Consider the following 13,196-nt stretch of genomic DNA (forward strand, 5'->3'; position numbering starts at 1 on the left):
TGTTAGTGGATTCTTCTTGAAGCTTTTGATTTCTTAATGAAATTTTCCTGAATTTCTTTCTTCTGCTGTGGATTATTTATCTCATGCTTAATGCTTGTGAATGTTTGATCATCATTTACATGTTTATATGATTTTAACCTATGCTCTGAAAAGAGATGGCTAATTATGCTATAGGTGAATAATCACAATTTTATATTAGACGAAAGTACTTCTATGAATTGTGTAGTTAAGGGATTATATGTTTAAAGCATGCAATATATTGATTTACCACAGAGATGTAGGAAATAATATATTGTAGAGAATTATAGATCCTAGCAAGATTATAATATATAATTGTAATCTGCTATCACAATAGAATTAAGAAATATTGAAAATTGGTTAGAAATCATAAGTGGATGGTTGATGAAGCTAAAGCCCTAACTTTTGCATCCATTGAATTAAATCAAATTTTATCTCTGCATTTTTCTAAGTGCTTAATAGTTTTCTTAATTTTTAGTAATACTTATTTTATTTATAATTCTGAAATTATTATTTAAATCAATTAGAATTAGAGGTTTATTATTGGTAATTAATATCAGTCTTCATGGGATGGACACTTTACTTATCATATATTACTTGATTTGATCATGTATATTTGCGTGTTAATTTTTAGAGATCAAGTTTTTGGCGCCGTTGCCGGGGACTGTTTTTATTAATATCAATAAGTTAATTTTTGTTCTAATTTGATTTGTTTTTTTTAACATTTATTCGGATCAAAGTTCTTTTGTGTTTCAGGACTTGTTGGTATATGTGAAGCAATAGACAAAAACAGATTATACCAATAGATCGGGAAATTGAAAGAACGTGTAGACAGAACCGGAAAATAAAAAGGAAATTGGAATTTACCATGGCTGACAATTTGGGAAATGGTGCTAATAATGGTCAAGGGGCTGCAGAAATTCCAAGGGAGCAAGGAGCACGGACATTAAGAGATTATGTACTTCCTACTGTTACAGGAGTGCATTCATGCATTAGACCTCCAACCATTGCTGCCAACAATTTTGAGATTAAGCCAACCATCCTTCAGATGGTTCAGTCAACGATTCAGTTTGGAGGTATGCCAACGGAGGACCCCAATTTACACATAGCTAATTTTCTAGAGTTATGTGCAACGTTCAAGATGAATGGGGTAAGTGATGATGTTATAAGACTGAGGTTATTCCCCTTTTCACTGAGGGATAGGGCGAAGAGTTGGTTAATATCTTTACAGGAAAATTCTATCACTACGTGGGAGGAGTTAGCTCAGAAATTCCTTGCCAAATTCTTCCTCCAGCGAAGGCTGCAAAGTTAAGGGGAGAGATTAATAATTTTTATCAGTTTGATGGAGAGTCACTGTATGATTCTTGGGAGCGCTTTAAGGAGTTGTTAAGGAAGTGTCCACACCATGGAATAGAAAAGTTGATGTTGGTGCATAATTTTTATAATGGGTTGAATGGGACGACTAGAACAATTATAGAAGCTGCATCGGGAGGTGCCTTTATGAGTAAAAGTGCTAATGAGGCATATGAGCTATTAGAGGAGATGGAAATGAATAATTATCAATGGCCAACTGAAAGGGGACAATCAAAGAAGGAAGCTGGAATGATGGAATTGGATGCTATATCCATGCTTACAGCTCAAGTAGCAGCCTTGACGAAGCAATTACAAAAGACTACACTCCCATCTCAAGCTATGCAAGTTCAAAACCTTTGTGAAGTGTGTGGTACAACCCATCAACCCACCCAATGCCCTGCTATAGATATGAATAACATGCCCATGGAAGAAGTCCAAGCAATAGGAAATTACCAAAGACAGCCTAATAATCCCCATTCCATGACCTACACCCCAGCTTGAAAGAACCACCAAAATTTTTCCTGGTCTAACAACCAAAACACTCTCCAACCTTATCTCCCACCTCAGCCACCATATCAACCTACCCAAAATAGGCCACCTTATCCACAACAATATGCACACCAAAATCCTCCACCTGGCTATTATCAACCACAAAATAGACCACCTCACCAAATGCCAATAAACCAGCTGAAACCCAACCTGATGTACTTAACCAATTCATGACTGAAACAAGGGCATCCATAAGAAGTTTGGAGACTCAAATAGGACAATTGGCTACTTTAATGACTAATAGAGCTCAAGGAAATTTTCCTAGCACTACAAAAGTTAATCCTAAAGAACAGTGCCAAGCTATTACTTTGAGGAGTGGAACGAGATATGAAGGGCTAAAGAAGAGTCAGTCAGAAGAAGAAGAGAAGAAGTTGGATGATAAAAAGGTTACCGAAGACCTTAAAAAAGAAGAGGAGACCCCACCTGTGAATATTGAGCATCATGTTAGAATTCCATATCCCCAAAGACTTCGTAAGCATAATTTTGCTAAACAGTTTGCAAAGTTTTTAGAGGTGTTCAAGAAGTTACATATAAATATAACATTCGCAGAAGCATTAGAACAGATGCCCAACTATGTAAAGTTTATGAAGGAGATTCTCTCTAATAAGAGAAAGATGGGTGATTAAGAAACTGTGGCGTTAATAGAAGAATGTAGTGCGATCTTGCAAAGAAAGCTTCCTAAAAAATTACGAGATTCGAGAAGTTTTACTATTCCATGCACGATTGGGGAGTTTGAATGTAAGCATGCACTTTGCGATTTAGGGGCGAGTATTAATTCAATGCCTTTGTCAGTATTCCGTAGGCTTGGTTTGGGGGAAGCTAGGCCAACCATAGTAACATTACAACTGACTGATAGATATGTGAAGCATTCGCGTGGTATTATAGAAGATGTATTGGTAAAGGTGGATAAGTTTATATTTCTAGCTCATTTTATAGTTCTTGATACGGAGGAGGATGAGAATGTTCCTATTATTTTGGGGAGACCATTCTTAGCAACAGGGCAAGCATTGATAGATGTGTAAAAGGGAGAGTTGAAGCTGAGAGTTCAAGGGGAGGAAGTAGTATTTAATGTGTTTAAGGCTATGACTTATCCTAAAGCAAGTGATAGTTGTTTCTCAGTTGATGTGGTCGAAGAAGTAGTAGAAAGAAAAAAATTAAGTGAGGATCACATGTATTATGTGATTATGTGAGTTATATTATAATATGACTTGATATGCATGTTTAGGTGTATTAAATATGCATGTGGGCCCATTTCTGTTTAAAAGGAAATTTTTTGTAATTTGGCGCTTTATGGGTATATTTGGCATATATGTGGTATGTGTGCGGTACTGCATTACTATGTGGATATGTTTGGGTTACTCGGCACGAGACGATCCTAGGGACCAATCTAATGGGAAAGTCACAACGGGACCCATAGTTGACTCGGAGTGAGTCAAGGGGTATATTGAGTATTTAACACATTACCAGGATATTGGGTAATGGGAATGATTATTTGATGATATATTAGGAGTTAGTGAGATCAGGAGGGAATTATGGGAATTTTGACTATTTACCCCGGGGGCGTTTTTGGAACCCCAAGCATTAGGATTTTCTCAAAGTAACATGTCAAAAACATAAAAAGAATTTTCAGTACGTTCTTTCTCTCTCCCATTCCCTTTTTGACATCGTTAGCATTTTTGAAGGAAACTCGAGTTTTAGGACCCAGATTCAAGCAAGGTTAGATTCATAACGATTATAGGGAAGATTAGAAGCTTATTAGCCGGAGGATTTAATTGGGAAACGACTCAATCAGAGGTAATCCAAGTTTTGAGTTTTTAAGATTTGATTGGATTTTATGCTTTGATGAGTTTTTGAGTTGTTTAAATCTTAGGTTTTGATTGTTTTGGGCCATTGGGATGTTTGTGAACTTTGTTTTTGGGATTTTAATATGTTTGGTTAGGTTTTTGGAGGATTTTAAATGGGAAAAATGAAGAAAATTGCTGGGTTCGAGGTTGGGTCGCGACCTTGTTATTGGAAGTTGCAACCTGTGTGAACCCAGAACCAGGAAGGGCTCTGCCTGGGGGGCGCACCGCGACTCTAGGAAGCAAGTCGCGGCCTATGCCCTGAAGCCTAGGCAGAGGGCTGTCTGTCTGGGTAGTGCGCCGTGACCCTTAGGGCCAAGTCACGGCCCGCCTGAGCATTTTGGCCAGGTTTGGTTTTTAGTCGTGGGAACTTAAACCTAAAGGCTCGGGATCGATCCTACTACCCGGTTTGGTAGGATTCGACATATCGGAGGCTAGGACTCGGTCTGGAAGTCTTTATTTACTCATTTTTTATGGGATTCTATATTATGGTTGTGACTAGGTGATTGCTAGAGGTTCAGAATCAGGATCATGCTCGAGGGTCATTTATTGGTAACATGTGCTTGGACTAAAGGTAAGAAAAATGCACTCAATATGTGATGCATGTGATTATGGCATGGCATGAATGTTGAATATGGAATTGATCAGAGCTTGAGTCTCTATAAATGTGCATGAGTATGATTATGCTTGTGATTATTTATTAAGCATGTTGAATGCCTTATATCTGAATATTTCACATATGATATATGCCTATTTGCATTACCTCATTGAGGAAGCACTGACTTATTAGTCAAGGATGGCAATAATGCTAAGCACTGGTCGTGAAACATTGACTTATTAGTCAAGAGCGGCAATAGTGCATAGAGCGTTGGTTGATATGATTAGATCTAATCAACAAAGCATTATACACTTTTATGACCCTATGGTCGAAAAGCGCTTGACTAGTTCCATGATTAGTTACTCAGAGCCAGGGCTAAAAGGCCCAGAGTGACTTGATGGTCACATGGGCAAAGGACCTCAGGATTACTCCACAGTCATCTATCCAGGGCACAGGACCCCATGATGACTCCACAATCATCTATCTAGGGCACAAGACCCCAGGTTGACTCCATTGTCATCTACTGGGGCAAGGGACCCCAAGTTGACTCCATGGTCATCTATTCAGGGCACATGACCCTAGGTTTACCCCATGGTCATCTAATTAGGGCTGCAAGCCCTAGAATGATTCCATAATCATTTATTTGTGCTTCGCTCCATGCATGAATATGGTTATTACTGCTAGGCACACTTATTATGATTTAGTGACACATTATTAAATGCTTATGAGCATGTTTGAGTTTTCTTGTTGAGCCTCGGCTCACGGGTGCTATGTGGTGCAGGTAAAGGTAAAAGAAAGCTAGACCATCCTTGAGTTGGAGTGCTTAGGCGATGATATGTACATATGCGGCTGCTCGACCACCATGACTGAGGGTTTAAAGAGGAACTAGTGTTAAACCCTATTTTTCCGGTTAGGTCGGCTGGTTGCAACTCTTTTACTGTTATTAACATTTTAAATATATTTTAGGATCCCATGTATACAGTAAACATTTGTATCATTGACCAAAAATTTTAATCCTAAACCATTAATCACATTTAGTTACAAGATTATGGCCAAATGACTCGTTTATCAATTTTAGCACTATTTAAAATACACAGTGTAATGGTCCCTGAGTAGTAGGGCGTTACACGTTCTGTCCAGGTTTCCACGAGCTAAATAATTCACCCGAGCTCGTGTTTAAAGGCTATCTGAACCCTAGCTCGTTGTAAGCTCGGAACGCCCAAAGTTAGATCTAGCCATTATAAGTCTCGAACTCAATTGTTATCTCGAAAGGTGGTCTAATTATAACATGTATATCGTGCACGAATTGGATTGATCCTCGAGCTACTCACATCATTGTTAACTAGATATCCCACGTGGCTATTTTTCCTCATATTCATTTGTCAGTTGTACCCTAGTTGAGTAATCGAACTCGTGCTAATTTTAGGGTACAACATTTGCCCCCCAAGGTCCTGCTCGTTCTTGATGTTGTCACTATCTGACATGCACAGTAGGGGCTTTTAGGCTTCCGTCATGTAAAATCGTGCCTGCCCACTACTCGAGTACTGGACACGTGGCCTCCTGCAATTGGCATCCGTTCAGGTTTTGAGGACACGTGGCCTCCCACTCGAGTACTAGACACGTCGTCGTATGGTTCATTTAATATTGACCGTTGGATCTTGAGCTAACCCGATCGGATGGCCCGAATTAATTCCCATAGTTTACGTACAAATATGGTGATCAGATTTGAACCCTCACCACTTTTGCATTCAAAAAAGTTCCTTTTGAAAAAACAAAGTTTCCCTTTTTCATCTCCATCTTTTCTCGAGAACCCTCCATCGCCTTTTGGATTCTCAAAAGCTTTCATGGAGTTTCCTGTGGAAGTATCAACATTTTATGTTGATCGGTCATATCAACTGTAAGTATTTCCTCATATGGTTTGAATTTTTTAACTTTTTTCTTTCCAGTGAATTTTTTTTTATTGTGAAAAATATCCTTTGCTCAATGTCGTTTTAGGTGATAGGTTACCTCTGTTTGTAAATAGGTGATAGGATTCGGTTTAGGCTAAATGAACGATAATAGGCTTATCTAGAAACAAGGTTTTCATGAAACTAGGATTTGGTTTACTGCATTGATTGATGAAGGGGTTCTAAGTTTAGTTCTAGGTAGCTTAAAGGTTACAATTCCTTAGGCGGTTTTGCATTAAACAACTTTTAAAAGAAAAGAAGTGGATTTGACGGATCTTTATGAATTCAACATGTGAACTTTTTGTTAGGAAAAATAGTTTTGCCTCAATGGTGGTGGTAAGATAATTACAACTCTAAACAAAATATTACAAATAAATAATCATTGATTAAATAAAATTACAACTCAATGACTGAAAATACAAATAATTAAAAGAAGAAATAGAAGATGATAGAATATAGAAAATACAACTCTTTGACAAAAAGATACAAATAAACTAGAAGTAGTAAAAAGAAAGATGGGGATGAGATTACAACTCTAAGTAAAGATACAAGTAAATATAACAAGAATGATAGGAAGAAGAACAATAGAAGAAAATAAGAACAAGAACAAAAGTAATAAGAAACTCTCACTCACACAACCAAAGTGAGTTGGGGATCACCAACTTGAACAAGGTTTAAAACCTTTGTCCAAAAGCTTATTTCCCCCTAACTCAAGCACTAAGGGATCTCTCTCGGATATTGTAAATTCTTTATGAAATTATCAAGATTCAAGGTGTTTCTAGCCAAGTGCTCTAATGGATAGAAATGTTGTGTCTTACAAGTGAGCATTAGGCTATTATTTATAGAGTTTTGAGACACCCTTTGAATTTCAAATTCCACCAACCCCCATGGCTGTTACCAATGATTAATTGGATGTTTTATGGAATTAAAATAGACATTTGGGAGTTATTTGGCTGTTGGAAACGTTCAAAATTGGATAAAACCAAAAATTGGAATATGCTGCCAGCCACTTGGGCCGCGACCTGACAATCAGGCACCGTGGTCAACAGAGTGATTCTGCCTCTTGGGCCGCGGCCTGGGAAACAGGCGCTGCGGCCCTAGGCCTTTTCCAGCAACTAATTTTCAATTTTTCCAAAAACGTTCCCAATTGATTTTGTAACTTCCATACACAATATGGGAGTTAAAATCACATCTCTATCAACCATTTCTCATATGGCTTTAAGAAATTCATCTCAATATTGTGTAACAACAAATCTACACAATAATGGGTGATATTTGGAAGTTACAAATTTGTAACACCAAATATGTTACATATTTGGATATATCACATATATCTAAATATTGTAACTCTCTATTATATGTTACAATATGCGACACTCTTTGTCACATTTATTTAATCTAAAACATTATATTATAATATAATATAATATAATATTACATTATATTATAAAATAATATAACATTCCCCCACTAGATTAAATAGTTATCTATTGTAACACTTATTTAATCAATCATTATATTTTAAAATATAACATATCCCCCACTTTATTAAATAAGAACTCTCTCTTATAGGAGTCATTGCATTAGTACATAAAGCAAAGTGTTTTTCAACTTGAACTTTACTATAGTGTAATTATCACAAAATTTGTCAAAAATTTGGTTGCACTAGGCATTGAACCATCTTTTCATGATAAAAAAATCGGTGACAACACACACACCTTTGCGATGTTCACTTGAGACCTCTATGTCTCTCTTTGCATCGTTAATGGCCATGTGCACTTTCCATTCATGGACGTTCTTGAGAATACTCCCAATTCTCATGAGAGGCGTCACCACCCCTAGGTCCATTTAGGTAGAATTCTAACAGTATTTTGTTACAAAAAATACTTGTCTTCACAAGATTGAATTCTATTAAAAAAAACCTTTTGGTTTTAACCCTCAACTTAGTAACTCATAAGTACTCAATATCTAAGATGGGACTTGTTTTGAGTACAACTAATATTCACTTGATTGACTTGTTACCTATTGAACCTAACACTAGTTGAATAACTAGTGTTAAGATAGGTTATCATCAATCGTGAATCTCTTAGAGGAGTTTAAGTCCCATCCCTCGAGATGATGCAGCCACTAAATCCCTCGTTAGTGGCTTAGCGAAAGGATCCGCCAGATTTTCACTTGTTCTCACATAGGATATTGAGATGACTCCTCTTTGAATCAATTCTCTTACATATCCATGTCTTAGACTAATATGTCTAGGCTTCCCATTATACACTCCGATGTATGCTCTAGCCAATGTCGCTTAGCTATCATAATGTATCGATATAATGGATACATTCTCTTTGATTAGGGGTATCTCTATCAACAGATCTCTTAACCATTCGACCTCTTTGCCGATAGTAGCTAGAGCTATAAACTCTGCTTCCATAGTAGAATGAGATATACATGTTTGTTTCTAGGAACCCCAAGAAATTGCACCCCCACCAAGTGTAAATACCCAACCATTTGTGGACAAGTTGTCCCCAAGATTGGATATCCAACTTGCATCTGTATATCCTTATAAGATTGAAGGAAATTTGGAGTAATGAAGGCTTAGTCCTTTGGTTTTCTTGAGATAAACTAGGACTCTTCCAATCACCTTCTAGTGATCCACACTTGGATTACTTGTAAACCTACTAAGTTTATGATGGACCCAAAACGGGTATGTTTTAAAAACTTATACTTGCAAGCGCACGAATCGTATATGGAATATAGTGGTCATGTAAGCACGAGATCGAACCCAAAGGAGTTGTCTAAAATAAAAAAGAGAACTATTTTAAATCAAAAGTAATAAATTCTAACCTAGCTCCAAAGATTGATGAGTTTTAATGTTATGAACATAAAATAAAAGATTGAAAAATAAAGCTATTTAAGAGTATAAAAATAAACCAATAATGATTTGAAAATAAGTGTTAAAAGAAAAGATTATTAAGATACTAGAATCCACAAAATGTAAGTTTAATAATATTTATTAGTATATTGATTCCCAAGTTTTAGTGATAGTAAAAATAATAATTCAAACTATCATTTTCCAAATAGATTTATAATTTTAAGCACAAATTACTTCTAAAAAGATAGGATTTTTCTTCACTTTTCAAAAATTATAATTTCAAAGTATTTAATGTGAATCAACCTAATGAAACAACAAAAAATCAAATAACATTATTTATAAGGAAAAACATAATATTTTTGTTCTAAGCATGGATGTGTACAATTTAATGACACATCTTACACAAAGAATATTATGTTTTTGCAAAATAAAGAACAAAGTGCATATTATCTAACAATAAAAAATATGAGATATTAAAGATGAAAGACATATATGAAGAAGAAAAATCCATAAATTTTGTTGCATTACAAGGGAAATCAACATACAACATAAATATTACCTAGTTACAAGTTGCTTCATCATGATCTTAATAATCTTATGAAAAAGATTAGAAGCACATAACTAGAGTAGAAATTACAAAATAAATGACATACATACTTGCAAATGCTCTTGAAAAACCCAAAATGGAAGAGAGAATGGTAGAGAGAAAATTGGAGAAAAGATGGTAACAAAAAATTAAGCACCCTAAAATGGTCTTGAAATTCCATATTTATAGCCAAATGAGATTATTAAAAAAATCAATTTAAGTTAATTAAATTGATTATGTTAATTAAATTAGTAATAATATGGTAGAGGTAAATTTTAGGGTGTAATGATGATTTTGTGGTGAAAATGTGTACAAAATTTGGGTAAAAAAGTTGCATTTTTAGACAAAGGGACCATTTTTGGGCTATAGAAAGTGGGAAGGTTGGGCAAGGTGGCTGGCATTGGGGTGACGGGCTGGGTCAGGTGGTTGGCTATTGGGTCAGGCGGTTTGCACAGCAGGTCATGCTCGGCTAGGATGCTTGCTGAAGAGGACTTGGGCCAGGCTAGTTGAGCTTCGGTGCTGGGCCTGGGAAGGGGCAGCTGGCTTGGGTTGGCACTTGGAGCAGGAGGCGTGGCCGAATGGATGAAAATGAAGAGGAAGACTTCGACTTGCTGCTTCTTGGAGGCTGAAGGAATGCGACAGCTGGCGACCTAGGAAGTATCAGTTGGCTGGCATGTGGGAACCGTGGCAGGGAGCTAGAGAGGGTCTCGGCAGGCAGCTGGAGAGGCAACGGGCTGGGCCAGTTTGCTGTTGGGCCGACTGGGACAAGGCAAGTGAAGTTTTCAAAAATGCCATATTTCTTTTGTTATTTTTTTTTTCAAAACTACACCTTTCTCGCTTCAAGCATACAAAACATGCAAAGTTCATCCTACAAAATAAGTAAACATTAAATTATAATAAAATATTTTCAATTACAAATTAATCCATATTAAATCCATGAAAATATTAATTAAAATTTAATTTACTTTGGCAATTAAATTCAATAAAATTACATTTTTTAACTTTTAATCTAAAAATACTAATTTCAAATAATTAAACTACAACATATTATAATAAAATATCTATAAAAATACACAAAAGTATATAAAATCATGATAAGACTAATAAATTCAAAATTACTTAAAAACTTAATAAATTAATTAAGAACTCAGGAACTAAGCAACAATTAGCAAATAAAATATGGTAAAATAACTCTATTTTGTAGAGTTATCAGTTTACTCACCGCAAATGCTATATCAGGTCTAGTACATTGAGTAGCGTATATTAGACTCCCTATAGCACTAGCGTACTCCAATTGAGTCACCACTCTTCCTTCATTCTTCTCTAGTTTTACACTATGATCGAATGGAGTATTGGCATCTTTAACCTTGAGATGGTTAAATTTGTTCAATACTTTCTCAACATAGTGGGCTTGCCCTAACGCAAAACCCCCACTATGTTTCTTTACTTTGATACCAAGTATGGTGTCAACTTCTCCAAGATCTTTCAGCTTGAAGGATGATGATGGAAACCTCTTTGTTTCTTCAATCCCTTTCATGCTATTACTTAGAATAAGCATGTCATCAACATATAAGCAAACAATGATCACATATCCCTTACAAGTTTTGGAATACAAACACTTATCTCCATTGTTATGTCTAAACCCATTAGACATATGGCTTGATCAAATCTCTCATGCCATTGCTTAGGAGCTTGTTTCAATCCATATAAGGATTTTACAAGTCTACATACTTTATGTTCATATTTTGGTAGGACAAACCCTTCGGGTTGTTCCATATAGACCTCCTCATTGAGGTCACCATTAAGGAATGTCATTTTGACATCCATTTGATGAACATACAAGTTGTGTATGGAAGCTAAAGCAAACAAAATTCTTATAGAAGTTGCTCTTGTAACTGGCGCATAGGTATCGAAATAATCGATACCCTCTTTTTGCCTAAACTCTTTAGCTACTAATCTAGATTTAAAGGTTTGGATAGTGCCATCAGTGTGGTATTTTCTCATAAATACCCACTTACACCCAATTGGCTTAGACCCCGGTGGGAGGTCTACCAATTCCCAAGTGTTGTTGGAAAGAATTGAATCCATCTCATCATTGACGGCTTCTTTCCAAAATGCACTATCTCTTGATTGCATAGCTTCTCTATAAGCCTTAGGATCATCCTCAACAAGAAGTACAATAGGAATTTTTCGTAATGACTTCCTCTCTATTTCCTTCTACCACGTAGAATGAAATTCGTTGAGAATCTATCTCATCCTCTACTAGACTATTCTCATTATTTTTAATCATTTGACTTCTTCTAAGTTCAAAGGGTTGCTTTACATTCTTTTGAGAATTCTCCTCTTGAGAATCAATTTTGGATGTAGAAGCTTGAGAATTGTTGTCACATAACATGTTCTCAAAGAATTCAACTTCTCTAGATTCAATCATAATATTAGACTCTAAGTCTAATAGCCTATAAGCTTTACTATTGTTGGCATAACCAACAAAAGCACACTTTATGGCTCTTGAACCTAACTTTGTTCTATTAGGTTCATTTTTCTTGCAATATGCAAGATCACCCCACACTTTGAAGTACCCTATGTTGGGTTTTCTTCCTTTCCATAACTCATATGGAGATATCTCATTTTTCTTCATCGGTATCCGATTTAGAATGTGACAAGCGGTTAAAAGCGCTTCACCCCATAAGTTGAAGTTCAACTTAGAAAACACCAACATAGAATTTATCATCTCTAGATAAGTCCTATTTTTCCTTTCGGCAACACCATTGTGTTATGGTGTATAAGGTGCGATGCACTCATGAATTATACCATTTTCTTCACAAAATGTATTGAATTCATTAGAGAAGTACTCTCCTCTGCTATCACTTCTTAGCACCTTAATCTATTTATTTAGTTGATTTTCAACTTCTAATTTATATAATTTAAAAGCATCAAAAGTTTCATCTTTATGCGTTAAAAGAAACACATAGGTATATCTACTAAAATCATCTATAAGAGTAAGAAAATACTTTTTACCACCTCTAGTTAAAAGACCATTTAATTCACAAAGATCACTATGGATTAAATCTAGTAAATTAGATGATCTTTCTACACTAGGAAATGGTTTCTTAATCATTTTTTCCTTAACACATGTTTCACATTTACCATAGTTTTTAATATTGCATGCAATCATACCACATTTTACTACTCTTTTCATGGTTGAAAAACCTATATGCGATAGTCTAAGATGCCACAAATATAAAGAATCATACTCAACCATATAGGCGGAAGTAACATTTTTATTGATAACATTGAAAGTTGCATCATTGGTGCACAATTTAACCATACCCTCACAAGAGTACCCCTTTCCCAAAAATACATTTGATTTGGTAAGTATAAGTTTACCGGACTCAAAAACAGCTTTAATGCCGGGCTTGCCAAGAAAATCACCACTTAC

General features: G+C 35.8%; 1 non-coding gene across 1 annotated transcript; it reads right to left on the reverse strand.

Moving 5' to 3' along the window:
- Positions 1-1,323: 1,323 nt before the first annotated feature.
- On the reverse strand, positions 1,324-1,430 carry LOC133820236 (small nucleolar RNA R71). The gene has a single exon (XR_009886661.1). It is a non-coding gene; the product is annotated as a small nucleolar RNA R71 (small nucleolar RNA).
- Positions 1,431-13,196: the final 11,766 nt, after the last annotated feature.

This window comes from Humulus lupulus, chromosome 2, assembly GCF_963169125.1.
Source record: "Humulus lupulus chromosome 2, drHumLupu1.1, whole genome shotgun sequence".
Taxonomy (NCBI): Eukaryota; Viridiplantae; Streptophyta; class Magnoliopsida; order Rosales; family Cannabaceae; genus Humulus; species Humulus lupulus.